Below are 20514 nucleotides of genomic sequence, written 5' to 3' on the forward strand. Positions count from 1 at the left end.
TGCTAAACATGTTAATAGTTCAGTATTATTTCTAAATCTGATGAGATGACCTAGATCTTTTTTTTTTTTTTTTTTTTTTTTTTTTTTTTTGAGACGGAGTCTTGCTGTGTCTCCCAGGCTGGACTGCAGTGGCGTGATCTCGGCTCACTGCAAGCTCCGCCTCCCGGGTTCACGCCATTCTCCCGCCTCAGCCTCCCAAGTAGCTGGGACTACAGGCGCCCGCCACCACGCCCGGCTAGTTTTTTGTATTTTTAGTAGAGACGGAGTTTCACCATGTTAGCCAGGATAGTCTCGATCTCTTGACCTCGTGATCCACCCGCCTCGGCCTCCCAAAGTGCTGGGATTACAGGCTTGAGCCACCGTGCCCGGCCGAGAAGACCTAGATCTTAATAATAAACAGGTATTCCTTTATGTTGAGGATGAGGCTGACAATTTGTATACTTACGTCTAATGGCTATTAAGCCACAACACTTCATCTACTTCAGAAGGCATTTTGAGATTTAAAAAAGAAAAACAGCAGGGGTTATGAAAAGCAAGTTGTAATTTAGAAGAGTTTTTGTTTGTTTGTTTTTTGAGAGAAGAAAGAAAACAGTTCCTAAGTCACAGAACAGTACAGCATACTGATTAAGAGGAACACATGCTTCAGGTTTAAGACAGGAAATTAATCACGGTTCCCTAACTCACTGGGGGCAGGCCTAGGAAGGTGCTCACTGAGCCTGACTTTTCTCACACTATAGTGCTTAGTCTGAATACCTATTACACATGGCTCTTTTCTAAATGAAGAAAATGGCACATAAACTTTAGTACATCACATCCAACCAACAAAAGCATATCATAATTTTTATATTATAGTCAATTGTTAAATGAGAATGGATTGAAATGGAAAGGAAGAGAAGGGAAGAGTATTGTAAAGCCAGGATAAGAGTCAGTGGATACACTGAAAAGTAGTGATTCTGAATTTCTTCTCAGTCACGGAACCCTTCAAGAATCTGATGAAAGCCATCAGTCCTTTCCCCAGGAAACTACACACACAGTCATACCCATCAAATTCTGCAGAAGAATGTCAAGGCGGCCATAGATTGTGGGTTAACAATTCCTGCAGTTAAACTAAACAACATCCCAAAATTCATACTTCATATGTGTATTTGTAAATGTTACTCTTGTATTTAACCATATATTTATAATATATAAAGCTTCACGTTTTACTTTTGGATCAGAAAAATAATAAACTCCTTTAAAAAAGGTAACACACAGTTTTCTAGTTTCTGCCAGCACATACATGTCCTTTTATCACATGAAATGCTCCTATTTTTAAATACAAGCATTTCCCTTTTCCTCAGTAAGTCTGTCAGTTCCTTGAGGGTAGTAACTGTGTTTCACATAACCCTGCATCTTCTAAACCACCAACCACAGTGCTTTGCACACATTATTTACATAAATGAAAAACAGGTCTGCCTTTACTGTCAGAATATTTCCAATACAGCTCCCTGCCCCAGTTTGTCAGAATGATATTTCAAAATGTCTAGAAATCTACCATTTTCCTGTTTATCTTTTACTTCTTGGAAGTCATAAGAGCTACAGAAAAACTCCAACTGCTATTCTCTGCAGACATCCTGAAACACCAGCAGCCATGGCTTCCACTCTAAGCAATAATGCTCCCTGGAGCTGCATCCTTGCTAAGTAATACCGCAAAAGGAGGTAAATCCTAAGTACAATGTTTTACAGCATTTCAGTCGTCAGTTTCCTTAGTGGCACTTTACCATTTTTGTATTCGTTATAGATGGGAGCATACAGGCAACACTAGAGACCTCACTGATTCCTAAGGGCCTCTGTGTTGGGAGCTCTGGAGGAAGTTTCCTCACCACTCTGGACAATTTTGTCCTGAGAGTGAAAATACACACTAAGTGGTCGATATCTTGATATTTTCCAGCACTGTTCTGACAAAGTGGGAAGGACAGCATAGGGGAACTGATCACTTGCACTTGGATGAAATGACAGAAAAGCGTTCTCCCTTTCTGCCTCCTTTCAGAAGACCCTGGCTCTACAAGGGCCACAAGAGTGCCTGCTGCTCCTCTGTCAAGCATGGCCTCACTGCGAGAATGCGTGGCTCAGCAGAAAACACAGGGTCTCTAGAGCACCACTGTACCTTCTCTTAAATCATTTTCTATTTCACTCAACGATCTCATAAGTAAAATTCCCCTACAGCATCTCTCCTTCTTTAGTTCAAATTATAGTCTCCAAGTAACATAAAGATCCCTATGGTTTTGGCAGGGCAGTTTTTACAGCTCTGGCAGGCCACGTGAGGGCATTAAAAGCAGAGAGGAAAATGGGCTACTCTACACACAAATTTCAAATCTACTGGTAGGAATATGATGTTTTCTCTTTTTCAGGGAGCTGTTCTGGAATTACGAAGATGTACAAATGTTAAAACTCCCTATCTATTTCGGACAACTTTTCCCAAACAAAACATGTAAATAACAGTGTGAAAAAGGATTTTCAAGTTAAACCTTTAGATTTCTAGCCCTGGTGATTAATAGGAAGCATATTACTTTTCTGCTACTAGCAGTAATGACAATGATGTTCTGAAGGAATAATCTGGGATGCCTATGACTTCAAACTTCTTAATAATCTATTTTTTATACTAATATTAAGAAACCAGCCTTTAAAAAATATTATATAATAGAAAGATATAGAAAAATTTATTCCTTTCTTAACTTTTATTGTATCCTCTAATTTAGGGATTTTCTACTTTATAATTACATATGACATAGGTTCTCTCAACATGGATCAAAGAGGATCAAATGCTGAAATCAAGATAATGATAGTGTCTTCCCTCTTGATAAAGTCTTAAGACAGAATTTCATGAATTTTGCCTCCCATAATTTTTCTTAACTGGTTGGTATTGAGTAAAAATTGTATATTTTAATCTGTATAAGATAGAATCTAACTTTGTAGAAAATAAATATTTCCTTATTTTATATAAATGGACCACTATTCTACAGTATCTCATTGAAAAGGCAAGGTGGGGAATGATGCTACCATTGACCATTATCGCCAATCCCTTCTTCTTAAAGGTTCTCCAGTGATGGTTTTAAAAAGTTCAGCTAACTGGCCTGGCATTCAGTCAAGGATTTTCGCATTTGGTGCCAACCTATCAACTCAAATATTCATGTAATACCCGTGAATTGCATATTGCTACACTCTACTATGTGCTAGGAAAAAAAGGGAGAATAAGACTCAGTTCTTTCCACTAAGGAAATTCAATCTAATTCAGGAGCAGGAGCAAACAGGCAATTTAAATATATTGGGAATTGTGTTATAATTTTTATAAGCACAAGATAACAAGACAGAGCTTAACAGAGGCACTTAGCCTCATCTTGGGGGGTACAAGAAGGTTTCCAGAGGAAGGTGATCTTTATGCCACAACCTTAAAAATAAGTAGGAATTAGCCACTTAAAGGAGAAGGGAAAGAAAACATTCCAGGCAGAGGAAAGAGCATATGTAAAGACCAGGAAATAAGAGAGAACATGGCAAGATCACAGGGTTACATGTAGTACAGCATGGCTAGAAACTGTGTGTACGTATGGTTGGGGAAAGGGTAAATGGGTGAAGGGGAGAAGAGGGCAGGGGGGATGAGGTATAACAGTGAAACAAAAGGCAAGACAGGTTATTACAGCTCTAGGACAAAGGGCCCTATATGCCATGCTAAGGAGTTTGTTTATTCCGGTGATAATAAGAAACCATTACAAAGTTTTAAGCAAAGGAGAGATTTGATCACATTTTGTTTTAAAAAGATCAATATTTGAGGTGTCATGTGATTAGAAAAGGGCAAGTGCCGGCCGGGCGCGGTGGCTCATGCCTGTAATCCCAGCACTTTGGGAGGCCGAGGTGGGTGGATCATGAGGTCAGGAGATCAAGACCATCCTGGCTAACATGGTGAAACCCTGTCTCTATTAAAAATACAAAAAAATTAGCTGGGTGTGGTGGCGGGCACCTGTAGTCCCAGCTACTTGGGAGATTGAGGCAGGAGAATGGCGTGAACCCAGCAGGCGGAGCATGCAGTGAGCTGAGATCGCGTCACTGCACTCCAGCCAGGGCAACAGAGCAACAGAGGAAGACTCCGTCTCAAAAAAAAAAAAAAAAAAAAAAAGACAAGAAAAGAAAAGGGCAAGTGCCCTTTTTATTCTGATCTTCTCATCCCCAGTCAAATGGGATTAATTAGAATCAAAGAATTTCTGAATGGAAAGACCTTTAGAAAAATCTGGTATATTTCTATGTTCTATGAGATAACAGAACCATAGAGGACAAGTGGTTAGGTGTAGCTCTGGGTAAGGAGTTGAGTCTCTGTGGCCCCGACAATGTGTAATAACCAGTATACAACTTATATCTTTGCGACCATGTTGTATTCATGACACTACCAACTATGGATTCAGAACTATATCTACAACCAATCTCAAGTCCACTTTCTCCTCCTTCTGAAATAATTTCAGCTGCTGTTACGAGCATCTCCCCAAAACAGAAGATTAAGTAATGTTTTATCTTTTCTTAAACAATGAGTTTTTGTCACTGAAGCAACACATAACAATACCAAGGTTCCTGTAATTGTCTTCGCTCTAACTTAGTTGCATCATGGCCACAAAATGGTTAATTCCACATCCAGCACAGCATCCACTTCCCAGGCAGGAAGTGGGAGAAGGGTGAAGGACAAAAGGACATGTGTCAGTTAAGTCTAGCTCCTTTTAAAGTCTAATTACATATTTCATTGGCCAGAATTATACCATATAATAATTCCCTACTTTCAAGGGAGCATGGGAAATGCAGTCTGTCAGCTGGACATATTGCCACTTTCAACAAAACTGAGGCTTTGTGACCTGGAAGGGAAGAATTGTACGGAGTAGGTAGCTACCAATTTCTACTGCATCTTCCCTGCTTATGTTAGAATGAAATTCTTCCTTTTAATATGGCAATTACTGTGCACACACTGAACAAACACAAATATACTCTCTTTTGGTGTTTATTCTATTGCTTAAAGCTATTTTTATTTATTTACTAATTTACCTTTCATACTTGCTAAATAGGTAAGTTCCTTGGGCCAAATGAGATTCAAGAAAAATACTTTTATGTTAGGCCTAAGGCTTAGCACAGTGCTTTCTACTCAATAAGAACTTAATATATAATTGTTGCTTTGGTAAATGTTGAAAATTACTTTATACCATATGTGCCTAGCACGGTCAAAATTATGCACAGGTCAGAAATTTCCAAGAGTCTGCTACAAACTTGTTTTGAACAATGGCAAAGTTTCCACAGTTATATGGTGAAATATGAAAAATATAAACAATGTACTAAGTCTTTTTCCTAAAGTTATATTTATTCAGTGTAAAGGAGTGCTTATTCTGAGATACGGTCTTACTATTTTGGTGAGGTTATATTCTTACTACTGTTTTTGGTGAATATATTTTTTTAATAGAGTGGTATTCTCTAATGTTTATAAAAAACAAAATTAAAAAATTGAAATAGTACTAATAAATGCTGTCATATTTTATTTTTAGAAATTGTACTGGTCCATGATATCCAAAAGACTGGAAATCATTGCCATTTGTAATAAATGTACTGTCCTGGGGGAACTAAAGGGCACCTTCTCTATATAAGTAACACAAGCACAAAGACCTTTTACTAGTCACTGACTCTTGATTGAGAATGTCAAGAGACTCCTAACTCAACTTGTTGCAGGGTGGGATTCAGCATTATTCATGTCAATCTGGGGCCATCTTCAAGATTAAGTTATCAAATTATTCGTGTTTCTTACCTATAAGCTAGGTGAGCAGTAGAGATACTGCAGCAGCTTTATAGTGAGAATTTAGTGTGTAACATCTCAGCACCACCCCTGTATGTCTGGCCAAATGCACAAATAAACTACTGAAATGCAGACAGACTCAGAACACTAGAGAACAAATCAAAATGAAACAAAATCCTTTAAAAAGCAGAAAACACTTAAAATCCAGCAATGGATACATCACAATGAACTTAGACCCTCTGGCTGTTGAGAAATGAATTCTGTTGTTATGTTGTCAAGAATAATAATAGCTCATATTTTAATGCTATTAATTCATATCAAATTTTTAATTTTCTTAAGAGTCCCAACTTGAATCGTACTTTTTTTTTTTTTAAGGTGCTATGAGGTGATATGAAAGAGCAAAGCTGCAAGAAAATATTTACACTTTGCTGTAACAGCAAAATGCTAAAAAGAAGAAAAGGATTGGGGCAAAGAGAGCAAAATAAAGCCTTTGTAAGCTGTGGTTAAACAGATGACAATATTATACTATGGGTAACTTGTTGCTCTGGCAAGATGAATATTGTTCAATCATGAGCTGACCAAAGACAAATGCCAATGTTGAAAACTTTTGTAGTATCTGGCTATGTGTGATGGTCAGTCCTGTTAAAAGCTATAACACACACCCACACACATGCATGCACACCCATTTGTTCTCTCTTATTAGAATAGCTTCATGAATTTCTTTTTTGGAACATTTATTTATCCTTATCACAAAGCACAGACTCAATTTATTAACACCACCCTACATTTATTGAATGCCTGTTATAGGAAAACACATCATTAACTATAAAGAAACATAGTTACATATTTTTATAAGCATCACGTATCCTTTTTAGCATAATTTGTTTGATAAATAACACTTTCCTATTGCTATTTCACTTTTTTCCTCTCTTATATTGCTAGAACAAGGGTAGGGACTGCACCTGATAGTAGTACCTTCAGTTCACAGCACAGACACAACAACAGACACACAGAACACGGACTTTTTTTTGAGATGGACTGTCACCCTGTCACCCAGCCTGGAGTGCAATGGCGCGATCTCAGCTCACTGAAACCTCCGCCTCCCGGGTTCAACGGATTCTCCTGTCTCAGACTCCCAAGTAGCTGGGATTACAGGCATGTGCCACCATGCCTGGCTAATTTTTTGTATCTTTAGTAGAGACAGGGTTTCATCATGTTGGCCAGGCTGGTCTCGAACTCCTGACCTCGTGATCCGCCTGCCTCAGCCTCCCAAAGTACTGGGATTACAAGCATGAGCCACCACGCCTGGCTAATTTTTGGTATATTTAGTAGAGATGGGGTTTCGCATGTTGGCCCGGCTGATCTTGAACTCCTGACCTTGTGATCTACCTGCCTCCGGCCTCCCAAACAGAACACGGACTTCTTTTAATCACTAGAATTATTTTATTCATTTAAAACACATATACGCAGAGTAAACTGCCAGTGGGTATACTAATAGAATACCAGAGGTGCCTCACACCTTTATTTTCTTATAACCACAGATGCAACCAAGACATTAATCATGCAGATTTTTAAAAAAATAGTTTCTATTTGTGCAGAAAAGGCACAGAATAATTAAGGATTTTTAAAGTTGTAAAAAACTAGTGACATTGTTTCCAGTCTTCCATTTGTAATTTTTATTTCCTTTTTAAAATTTCTGTCTAACTTCTGGATTAAGAAAATGTGGCACATATACACCAGGGAATACTATGCAGCCATAAAAAAGGGTGAGTTCATGTCCTTTGTAGGGATATGGATGAAGCTGGAAACCATCATTCTGAGCAAACTGTCACAAGGACAGAAAACCAAACACCACATGTTCTCACTCATAGGTGAGAATTGCATAATGAGAACACTTGGACACAGGGTGGGGAGCATCACACACCAGGACCTGTCGTGGGGTGGGGGAAGTGGGGAGAGAGAGCATTAGGAGATATACCTAATGTAAATGGTGAGTTAATGGGTACAGCCCACCAACATGGCACACGTATACCTGTGTAACAAACCTGCACGTTGTGCACATGTACCCTAGAACTTAAAGTATAATAATAATAAAAATGGTTTAAGTTTTCCCTTGATGCTTCCCTTAAACCCGAAGACCTCATAGGAATCTGTGGTTACCTGCAGGAAGTTTCTAGAACCAGCTATCATAAGCCCTCATAAACTGCCGGTACACCCATTAGAAAACAGTGACAGGCAGTGGATTACTGAGGAGGCTGACAGGGAAATGTGGACAGATGGCACATAGGAAGCAGGAGGGGAGAAGCCCTCCACGATGAAGGGTCCTTTGCTAAAGGCAAGGGAACTTGGATTGAATGGCAACCAATGCTAACGGAAGACCATTGGCCAGAGAGAGGAGCTTTTAGGATTAGAAATTAAAACAGAGTCAAACCATGTTTATTAGGGAGAATAACATTTTCTTACTAGAATTATTACAAAACCAGAGAGTTTTAGAGAATTTTTCAGACACCCGAGGGATAATTCATGACTATTACTGCTGTCTGCTGGTAGGAAACACAAATAATTACTTTCTCAAGCTTTGGTCACTCTTAGGCTAGTCAACTGGCCTAGTTAAGACAATTTCATTCCTCATACTTAAAAGGAAATCATGAATGAAGAAATAGCCACTGCCGGTTGCTGGATCTGAATAGTGAAGAAGGGGGAAAAGATCATATTTAAAAAATACTTTAATTAATAGCTCAATTACAACCAAATTCCTATGGGAGAACATATTATATGCACTTTAAACCAAATGAATTTATGATGATTTATGCCATTACAATGAGTGCAGAATGAATTAATAATGATTGGCCACTTATTTCAAAGTGTAACCAAGTGAATGAAGCCTTTTCTCACTTGCTAACGTCCATCAAAGAACAAGGATGGCAGAGTGCCATCCAGAATTCTATTCCTTTGCTTTATACACATCTTGACTTAATCAAAAATAATTCCAAGATGCCCATTATTTTTGAATATGGAATAATTAAGAAACATTTCTATAACTAGAAGCTTTGTGTTAATGCAATTATTAAAAATTGCTTTCAAACTTTTTATATCCTGTACTGCATAAAAATAAGTCATTTCTTTTAATAGAAAGCATAAAATAACTGTTAAATTAAGAAATTAATAAAAATATTTTAAATTCATTAACATCAGTTTAATCAAAATAGTCTTCAAAGTAGTTAGCTATTTCCTGTCCTATAATCAGAAGAGTATAAAATCCAAATTCTCTTTGATTTAAAGCACTTTTTTCTTATCTACTGAATTTCAAATTAACTAAGTTGTGTCATGTAGGGAAATGTAATCTCATTTTGCTTTCGGTATAATGTATTTTGGATGGCAGACCAAAATAGGAGATTGTCTTAGCTTCCTATAAATAAGCAAAAGGATGCTACATAATGCATGTAGCCTTCTACCTAGGGAAGGTAAAACGTGCTGATTGTTTGACGGTCAGGGCACCAGCAATAAAGAAGTAAATAACAGAAACAGATGTTTATGAGGTCAAAGAGGTGGGTGTTAAAAAAATCCATTAATCTACTAAATCTTTAATTGAATAGTCCGAACACTTCTATATCCCCTTCCCAAAAGAGGGAGGACTATTGAATGGCATGAGTGAAAGAAATGGAGGGAGGGAGGGAAGGAGGGAGGGAGACAGACAAGAGAACAGCCGGGTTTCAGTTCTAGCTTGAGCACCTATTAGCTGAATGATCCTATTATTCATTTAGTATTTACTGACTGCCTGCTGTGTACCAGGCCCTATTTTAAGTGCAGATTTACAAAAGTCTATGCTCTTCTGAAGCTTACTTTCTAGTCGGGACATACAAACCAAATAAACAAATATATCAAGTGGCACTAAGTACTGTGAAGGAAAATAAAGCAGAGTAAGATCCTGGAAAGTGACAGACAGGGAAGGACTCTGCAGAAGGTGACATTTGAACAAAGACTTGAGTGAGATGAAAGAGAACCATGTGAGTATCTGTGAGAGAAGCACGAAGGGCCCTGAGGCAGGAGCCTGCCTGGGATCTCTGAGGGACAGCAAAACATCCAGTGTGGCCGGATAGCAGTGAACAAGGCAGAGACTGGTAGGACATGAAGTCACGGAGGTAGCTGTGGGATGGATCATGCTGGGTCTTGTAAATGTGGGGTTTTATTCTAAGTGTCATGAGAAACTTGTGGAAGGTTATGTGGAGGGCAGCGATGCAGACTGCTTTCAACTTGAAAGCAGCTGGGTCCTGTATACGGAATAGACTAGTGGGGCAAGAGTAAAACTAGGGAGGCCTACTGAGAGGCTCCCAGTGGCTCAGGTAAGACAGAATGCTGGGCTGGACTATAACAGTAGTCATGGAGTAGTGAGAACTGTCCGAATTGTGGATTTTTAATTTTACTGTTTTGGGACAGGGTCTCACTTTGTCACCCAGGCTGCAGTGCAGTGGTGCGATCACAGCTCACTGTAGCCTATACCTCCCGGGACTCACATGATCCTCCCACCTTAGCTTCCTGAGTACCTGGGACTAAAGGTGCACACCACCACACCCGGCTAACGTTTATTTTTTTGTAGAGATGGGGTCTCACTCTGTTGCCAGGCTGGCCTCAAACTCCTGGGCTTGAGTGATCCTCCCCCCTAAGCCTCCCAAAGTGCTCGGATTACAGTCATGAGTCACTGTTTCTGGTCTGAATTCTAGATTAAAAACATTTTTTTTTTTAAAAGATAGAGTGGACAGGATTAACTTAGGGATTAGATGTAGTCACGACAGAAAGAGAGGAAGTATGATTCCAAAAAATTGAACATAAACAATTAGGTGAATGGTGGTGACATTTAGTAAAACAATAAAAGAGAAGAAGAGTTTCTTTTTGTTGTTGTTTTGAAGCAAGGGACAGTTATCCAAAGTTTAGTTTTGGGACATTTCAAACTTTAGATACACATCAAACATTTAAGGGTGGGTGTCCGCTAAGTCACTGGATACACAAATCTGGAGACCAATATAGAAACCAGCACTAGAATTAAAATGAGGCTGGGTACAGTGGCTCATGCTTGTAATCCCAGCTGTCAGGCCTCTGAGCCCAAGCCAAGCCATCATATCCCCTGTGACTTGCACCTATACACCCAGATGGCCTGAAGTAACTCAAGAATCACAAAAGAAGTACAAATGCCCTGCCTCGCCTTAACTGATGACATTCTCCACAAAAGAAGTGAAAATGGTCGGTCCTTGCCTTAAGCGATGACATTATCTTGTGAAATTCCTTTTCCTGGCTCATCCTGGCTCAAAAAGCTCCCCCACTGAGCAGCTTGTGACCCCCACTCCTGCCCGCCAGAGAGCAACCCCCCTTTGACTGTAATTTTCCTTTACCTACCCAAATCCTATAAAACAGCCCCACCCTTATCTCCCTTCGCTGACTCTTTTCGGACTCAGCCCACCTGCACCCAGGTGAAATAAATAGCCATGTTGCTCACACAAAGCCTGTTTGGTGGTCCCTTCACACGGACGGACGTGCATGACACCAGCACTTCAAGAGCCTGAGGTGAGAGGATCGTTTGAGCTCAGGCAAACAAGACCAGCCTGGGCAACAAAGTGAGACCCTGTCTCTACAAAAAATTCTTTAAAAAAATTAGGCATGGTGTGTGTACCTGCAGTCCCAGCTACCTGGGAGGCTGAGGTAAGAGGATCCCTTGAGCCCAGGAGGTAGAGGCTACAGTGAGCTATGATCGCACCACTGCACTCCAGCCTGGGTGACAGAGTGAGACCGTTTCAAAAAAAAAAAAAAAAAAATTAAAATTAAAAAATACATGTACAGATGACTCAGAGGCCATGGAACTGGATGTGATACCTAGAGAATTAATGTAGATACTGAAGAACTTCTGTAGGTTGAAAAGCAATGTCAAGACTGAGTACAAGTGGCCAATGAGGTGGCTGAAAAGCAGGAGATGATGTCACTGAAACCAAGTGAAGAAAGTGTCAAGGTTTAACATAGCTGGAATTATCATATGCTACCCAGAGCCTGAGACAAGGGCTGAGAATCACTTACTGGATTTGGCAATTTAGAAGCCACTGGTTACCTCATGAAAAGATTTTAGTGGAGTGAAAGGCAGGAAAACCTGGTTGAAGCAAATTCAGGAAAGAATGGTAGCTGAGAAAGCAGACAAGGTAAATTTAGTCAGAGATGTACATAATTATACAGCTCTCCTGTGACAATGATTTCTTATGGCTACTGACAATTTGGTGTCATATATATATCTCTCTCTCTCCAGTGAGCTCAATTCAGAGATCGCTCATTAATAATGATGTTAATCTTGGTGTTCATGTAACCTTCCATAGCAAGAGAACGGTAGATGAAATGGGTCTGAGTGTCTCTGGTTTATGTGACACGGATTTCTCACTAAAAATAAAGTAGCAGTCCATGTTCTATCCATTGCTTCTACCAGCCTCCTCTGGGCCTGATCGCCTCCAGGAATCAACCAATCAGAGTGAGTCTCTGGCCTTCCCAGGGATAAAACTCACCTAACACTCCAGCTTCACTCACTCACTTCTGATTTCTACAGGAATGCATCTTCACCCTTTCTGGTCGCCCATACACCATTAAACATCCGTGAAGGGGGGCTTGCCAAATAGATTCCAGGGTTCTGATGGTGTCGATGTATCTCCCCAAAGTAATTAACTTACCACTCAGTCAAAGGCTCATGCTCAGTTTTTTATCCATTTGCACTAACGTAGAGAGTTAAGAATTAAAGTATTATTAAACAGTACATAAAACCCAAACAATGACATTCTCCAAAGAAATGCCATTAATGTCAACCAAAAATATGGCAAGAAACTGAAAAGAAGTATTTCATTATAACTTCATAATTGTCTCTTCTTTTAAATAAGTCACATAAGCTAATTAAGTAAGCTATCATTACAAGATAAATCTCAAAGTAATTTTATAGGTAGTCCAGTGGAGATTAAAATCATATGAAAAATTACTTGACCTCTTTTCTAATAACCACAGAAAGGATTCAACTGGAACAAGGAATTGCTGAGTGTTAACCCTTTAGGAATACATACTCAAAGGCCCCAGATAAGTATGCCTTTGGTGGACACTAAATACTCAGTACACTGTGATATGGATACTAGAGTAAGTGTAGGAGAAATAAATTCAGAATTGTTTTACATGTTGGTAAATTGACAAATACTGACATTCTCAATACAAGCACTTTAAATGTTTCCTTTCCACACATTTATTTTATTGAAATTGAGTAAGGGGGAAAAAAGATGAGCAAACAAAAGTCACTCTGCTGCCCGTTTCTCAGTCTGGACATCTTTGTTTAAGCTTTGACTTGGCTTAAATGAACGAATTAATATTGACAAAAACATCAACTAAGCTAATGAGTTGTTAGTTAAGGCAATAAACATGTCACATTAGAGTCAGCGCAGTAAAGAGGTAATTAGCCCTGGAAAAGCCCTGCTGATTGGAGCTGTTGAGATCCTCTGCTCTTAACCTTTGAGTCCATTATCTAACCCAGGAGTGGTGGCTATGTTAATGGGAACTTGCCAGTAAACAGCAGCCTGACTATAGGCAGCAAGCCTGCACTCAGAATTCTGGGATGAAAGGGGTGCTGGTGTGTTTACAAGACAGCCCTCAACAAAGCTCCATGAAAATCTGCAACAGGGCTCTTTCTGGAAGCTGTGTCAATGTCAAACAAAGACAGAAGGCAAATATATTTCCAAAGAAATATTTTTTAACAAAAGGATACACAGTAATTTTTAAGTAACAGAAAATGACAAAGGAAAAGTCACGTCAATCACAAAATACTCCCCCTTCTACAAATAAGGATGCGCTGATCCTTTCAAGATAAAGCACAAGATACTATAATAGGAATTCTCAAGTATCTGAGCTATAGAAGAGAAACTGAAATCACAGACAATTAAAAATCTTGGATAATTTACATTCATTTAAGACAAAAAAGAAGCATAACATGATACTGCACTTCTATGTTTATTGAGATTACCCTTTAGAGCAGCTTGCTTTATGAAATCTGGGTGTTTTTGGAACGTCTCACTAATTTTACTGTTTTGGCTTTTAGGACAATTACAACCAGCATTTCAGAGTCTATGTTGAAAAAAAATTAAATGCTTGGAGAAAAATCACAAATAGCCAGACAAAAATCTATATAGGAGTTAAAAGATACCATATCATATGACTAAAACTTCCATTCTCTACATTAGCAGGCCATTTCTGAAACCGAGTGAAAGACCACATTGGAGAGTACCATTTGAGTTTGCATAATCTTCATATCAACTTCCCCCAAAATTATCAAATACATGCTAAGTTTTTACATTGCTTCTACTATCATATATTCATATCTATAGAAGCTACTAACATGTATGATAGACTGAGATTACATTATCAAGAAATATTTATTTTTTCTTTGGAACTTGTTTATCTTTTGAGCTTAAACAAACATGTCATGAATTTATAACACTACAATCCTGTTCACTTTTGAACATTTTAATACTTTTATGCAATTTTCTTTTATAAAGGAAGAAAATATTCCATCCTACATTTGTTATTATTTATGTTTGAAGAAAGAAATTGTCAGATATGCAGCTGTTGCCGCTACTGCCATGTACATACATATGGTAGGGTGTGTGTGTGTGTCTGGATGTTAAAGGGGGAGAAACAATGGGACATTTACTATACAATAAATCAATATGTGCTATCTTTTTTCAGGCTGAGTAATTTCAAAAGGGACAGGAAGCAATTAGTTGCCTCACACCTTATTGGCTAGTGTATGGTTTTAATATTTTCTAAATTTTCCCTCAAATATAGCTCCTCTTTTATTAAATTTGCAAAATAGCAGCAAATGGCTTAGTTTTCATTAGTTAATTGTTCTATATAATCAAATTTAGACTGAAAAGCACTATAACACCATCTTCATTTTTAATAAAAGGTGAGAGAATACTGTAAACCAAAATAAGAAATAGTAATATATTTTTCTGTTATTCTATTGTCATTGACAGCTAAGCATAACCTAAAATAACATAATACAGCATTCACTTCTTATGTTATATATAAAAATATATAAAAATGTCCGAATACTTCAGAATTCTCTAGGAGCAATAAAGAAAAATAAGGCCGTCAAAATATTTTTCAGACTTTACAATTATGTATGAGTTTAACTTGCTATAATTATTTCTATAGTAATTTCATGTCTAGGCAGTATATCATAGAACAATATCTTTTCCTTTACTCCAACATACCTGAAGAATATGACATTACCAAACCATGTTTTAAAATGGCAAAATGTTCCAAAACTGGAGGGAGTATAATTTTAAAAGTCCTCCAGATGATCCAGATATATTCCCTCACTCCACATCTTGCCCCTGCCCCTTTCCACATAGGAGCCAAATGCTACCCTTCTTTCTCTCTCCAGTGACTAAAAATTTATGGATGGTAGGAGAGAGCTATTAAGACCTGGGTTCTAATCCCAAGCTTAATATTTGGTAACTGCTTGATCTGGGGTAACAAACTGGGTATAAGTTTCCTCATTCAATGAGATAAAATGAGACAGAGGTAAGACCTATTCTTGAGCTGACAGGAGTAAAAATAACACAGGGTAGCCTCTTGATATATCATATGCCTCTCCCTCCATACTCCTGTATATATGTACAGATAAACGGTTCCTTAGTTACTTTCTTCAATCACAGACATTTATCTGGAAATCAGACTTGAAAATGGACTATTTTTTAAAAAGGAAAACTTACTGGACTCCAATCCTTTAAAAATACTATAAAGCATGTTATCAAACTAAGAAAAAATAGTGCAACGATTAAATGATGGGAAGGAAAGACAGAAGAAAGGAAAATTTATTTGCTGACTGACTGGTAGGTGGCAGTCCACTTAGTAGGTCCTGTGCTGGGTGTTTACGTGTAGTATTTCATTCATTTCTGAAAACAGACTTGTGAGGGAGATGAGACGTTTCAATTTTGAATATGAGAAAAATTACTTCTCAAAAACCTTCAATAACTTATTCTAGATTATACTGTTTGAATTGCCAAAATAAGGTTGACCTGACTTGACAGCCTCTGATTATTATATTATATACAATACTTGTTTAAAAGTAATAGTCTATGTCATATTCCACATTTAGGATGCTCTCTGGAAAGGAATTTTATGTTTAATATTGCAAAGGAAATACACCATACTGTTTTCTCCAGATGATCCCAGCAATATAAACTGGGTTCGTAATCAAAGAAGTGCTGAATCATTTTAACACGTGTGAAAAGTGAAAAGCCTGACTGGCAGAGTTTCCCAAGGATGGCAGAAATTAATCTGAATGATCAACATATATTAGCACATAAAAATAAGTCAGAGAAAGGCAAACAAATATTCCAAAAACTGGCTTCCCAACCTTTGCCCTGTTAACTCTGGCCTAGTTAAATAGAGCTAGCAATGCTATTTTTCTTCCTCTCGAAGTCTGTGGAAGGTGAATCAAATGTGAAAGCAAGATCAATTCTGTTCTAAGACAGTAAATGAGCTTAAGATCAGACCTGTTTCAGTTTATGGAGAGAATCTAACTATACGAGCTTAAATGCATGTTTATAGAACTACATTACAGAGGCAGAAGAAAAGAGAATACACTCCTGCCTGCACTGACAAACAAATGTTATGGCTATTGATAGTGCCAAAAAGCCATTCAGTCCCACCTACCACATCCGCATACAGAGCTGCTATGTTCTGCATGTTTGTAGCCTCCCAAAATCATATGTTGAAACGTAACCCCTAAGGTGATGGTATTAAGAAGTGGCGGTCCTGGGCACTAATGAGATTAGGGCCTTTATAAAAGAAGCCTGAGGGAGCTTGTTCACCCTTTCCACCATGTGGGGACTCTCAGGAAGAAGGCACCATTGATGAGGAACGGGCCCTCACCAGATACTGGATCCACTAGAGCCTTCACCTTGGACTTTCTAGCCTTCAGAACTGCTGAGCAATACATTCCGGTTTTGTAATAAATTACCGAGCCTAAGGTATTTTGTTATAGCAGTCCAAGTAGACGAAGATAATAGCTAAAGATTACGACAAAATATTTTCATGCCTATTTTATAAAAGTCAAGAGCTAGAAGGATACAACCTTATTAGGCAGATCAGAAAATTAAACCTCAAAGAGGTTATTGTGATTTACTCCACACTAAAGAGCCAAGCATCACGGCACGTCCAGAATCCAAAGCTCCTGTCTCAAAAACCAGCATTCCCTCCACGGTAAGAGAAGGCGTCCATAAGAAGTGAGGTTCAAAGTTATTGTCGTTATAACTGTTACCATTTTAACCGTTTTGATCACAAGCATACCCCAATGCTTAACATACTCTCTGGCACTGAGGAAGCACTCAAAAATATTTGTGGAAGGAAAGAATTTGATTCACACTTCACTGTCCATATTTTAAGCATCTTTCAAGGTCTCAGTTCAGTTTTACTTTATTTACCAAAACAAAGGAAACAGATGGTCACCCCAGCTATTTTGTTCTTGAATCTCTGTAGCACATCTTTATACCATTAAAAAACACACAGACTTGGAAAGCTGTGTGAAAAAGAATCTTACAGATAATCTGGCCCAGAGGCTTCTAACCCTGGTTGGTATTGAGAATCACCTGATGAGCTTAATGAAAACACAAATTCTTAGCTCCACTGCAGACCTAGAGATGCAGAACACAATCCAGTGGCGTGAAGTTCACTATTCTGTGTGACAGCCAGTGCCAATCTTAGACTTTTTTCATTACGTAAAATGCAAAGATAAGAAAGAAGTGTAGACCGGGCATGCTCATGCCTGTAATCCCAGCACTTTGGGAGGCCAAGGTGAGTGGATCATCTGAGGTGAGGAGTTTGAGACCAGCCTGGCCAATATGGTGAAACCCCGTCTCTACTAAAAATATAAATTAGCTGGGCGTGGTGGCGCGCGTTTGTAATCCCAGCTACTCAGGAGGCTGAGGCAGGAGAATCACTTGAAGCTGGGAGGTGGAGGTTGCAGTGAGCCGAGATCGTGCCATTGCATTCCAGCCTGGGCAACAAGAGTGAAATTCTATCTCTCAAAAAAAAAAAAAAAAAAAAAAAAAAAGAAAGAAAGAAAGAAAGAAAGTAAAAGAAAAAAGAAGCGTATAAACCTTGCTGTACACATCATCCAGATTCAACAACTTTGAACCCGTGGCTAATCTTGTTTCATCCACACTCCCATTTGCTTCCCCATCTTTAACGCCTTCTCTTGTCTCTTTCATGCCTTTTTTCTTTCCTTCACTTACTTACATCTGTCTCTTCCAATCATAATTCAAACATGTCTCCTAAATCGCTTCATCTACAGTTTGCCCCACCCCCTTTCTTGAAGAAATCAGTTCTTTTATCCCACAGAGTCTCCTCAAATCTGCATCCTGCTGATTACATTCCTATGACAATATTTAAAGTGTTCTTCTAACCTTTGTAGTTCCTATAAACTGGTTGAACAGATTCAGTTTGAATTAGATCTGCTATGTACTTCCATCTCAGAAGCGTACAATGCCTGGTTCTCTCTTACGGTGATATTAGGAGTGATTGCCCAGGTCCATTAATATATTAGGGTGGCCAAATGATTATATCCCATCATTCCTTCATTTATTGGCTACAATATTGTTATAAAGAAGAATTTCCTTTCATCAACCACTTGATTATGCTGAGGTACATGTGTATAAAATGTACTAATTTTCAAAATAAGTTAATTCCCTAGCATCATTCAAAAATGACAATGAGGTTTATGTGATTTTTTTCCCCCAGTATCACTTTGAACTCTTGAATGAATCAAAGTAAATTTGATAGGTTCCTATTTCAATCCACTACAGTTAGCATTGTCTTTTCATTTTGCTTATATGATAGAAATATAAATAGATAAATCGTTCCTGGATTCTCAGTCACAGTATGTGGAGGTGTTTTCACATTTATATATATATATATATAAAAAATATAGTTTCAAAATAAATATAAATAAAATTTCATGTAGTTATTACTACTAAATATAAAAGATTTTCCTTGAATTGTAAGTTCTCAGGGTACATTTGCAACTCTAAATCCACTAGAATAAAAGTAGTTAGAAGCTAAGCAGAAATCCTTATCAACATCTTCTGAAAACTGTCTATAATCACGCCAGGCACAGCGGCTCATGCCTGTAATCCCAGCACTTTGGGAGGCTGAGGTGGGCAGATCACTTGAGGCCAGGAGCTCAAGACCAGCCCGGCCAACATGGAGAAACCCCATCTCTACTAAAAATACACAAACTAGCTGGATGTGGTGGTGCATGACTGTAGTCCCAGCAACTTGGGAGGCTGAGGCACGAGAATCTCTTGAACCCAGGAGGTGGAGGTTGAGGTGAGCCAAGATGGTGCCACTGCACTCTAACCTGGACAACAGAGCAAGACTCTGTCTCAAAACAGAATAAAACAAAATAAACAAACAGAAATTGTCTATAATCATAAAGGGAAATAATATAATCTAGAAGTTCCTTATTGTTTCAGGTAAGATACTCCTTAAAATGTTAGGTTTAATTTTCTTCACCAAAGTCCTGCCTGTTTCCTACTCTCTAAGCCACACTTACCTTTCAATCTGTGGGACTATCTATCTACTTTCTTCTATGTTTGTAATGGCTTCGGGTCAATTTTTTGCCTGGAGAATATCTGCCCTAATAAGTAGCTGCGTCATTCCTTCTGTGGTTCTCTCACTGTTTTATAAAACAATTAAAAATTGTTAATGTTCTCTAGTTCATCTGGAGACGACCACACCACAATGATTCTGGCATTTTGAGGGAAGAAGCTAAAAAAAAGGTTAATTGAAATTGAGTTTGCTAAGCAAGATAATGTATTCAAACATGAACTTACACATAGTCACTTAATAATCCTAAATAAGAGCAAAAGACTCTGCACACAGATTCTTTCTTTCTGTCAGGAAGAAAGTGCATTATTTATCTTGGTTTGCACATGTGGAAAGCAGGAATGGCTGCCACTCTCCACTCTGCACATGGGCAATAATTGTAAAAACCTAATAATGTCACATAAAAAAAATCATGAGTATCTTGAAATCAAAAGGTTACAAAAACATATTGTTTCCCAAAAAGTTAGGCTATTTTTGGTACCCCAAAGTTAGGTAATTAAGTTTAAATGCAGAACATTTCTAATTAAAAACTATATTAATAGCTGAGGTTTTGAAAAATACACTGCATTAAAAATCATTACGAGGCCAGGCACAGTAGCTCACACCTGTAATCCCAGCACTTTGGGAGGCTGAGACAGGCAGATCACCTGAGGTCAGGAGTTAGAGACCAGTCTGGCTAACGTGGTGAAACCTCGTCTCTATTAAAAATACAAAAATTAGCTGGGCACAGTGGCAGGTGCCTGTAATCCCAGCTACTCGGGAGGTTGAGGCAGGAGAATCACTTGGACCCATGAGGCAGAGGTTGCAGTGAGCTGAGATCGCGCCAATGCACTCCATCCTAGGCAACAGAGCGAGACTCCATCTCAAAAAAAAAAAAAAAATATTTTGAGCATTCTTACATTTAAGATAAAGAGTTCTGCAAATTTATTCATCGACTTTAAACTAAACAATGCATTAACTAAACATTGCATTAACTGCACATTAAAGGTTAAGCTGTGAGTTAGTAAATAAAAAGTTCTCTGAATAGCACACTGTAATTTAGC

At 38.3% G+C, this 20514-nt stretch overlaps 1 protein-coding gene across 7 annotated transcripts in view; it reads right to left on the reverse strand.

Moving 5' to 3' along the window:
• Window positions 1-20514, reverse strand: part of LOC105477091 (WD repeat domain 7) — a 388969-nt gene that overhangs the window by 106449 nt on the left and 262006 nt on the right. The gene's annotated exons all lie outside the window — the stretch shown is intronic.

This window comes from Macaca nemestrina, chromosome 19 (genome assembly GCF_043159975.1).
Source record: "Macaca nemestrina isolate mMacNem1 chromosome 19, mMacNem.hap1, whole genome shotgun sequence".
In the NCBI taxonomy this organism is placed as follows: Eukaryota; Metazoa; Chordata; class Mammalia; order Primates; family Cercopithecidae; genus Macaca; species Macaca nemestrina.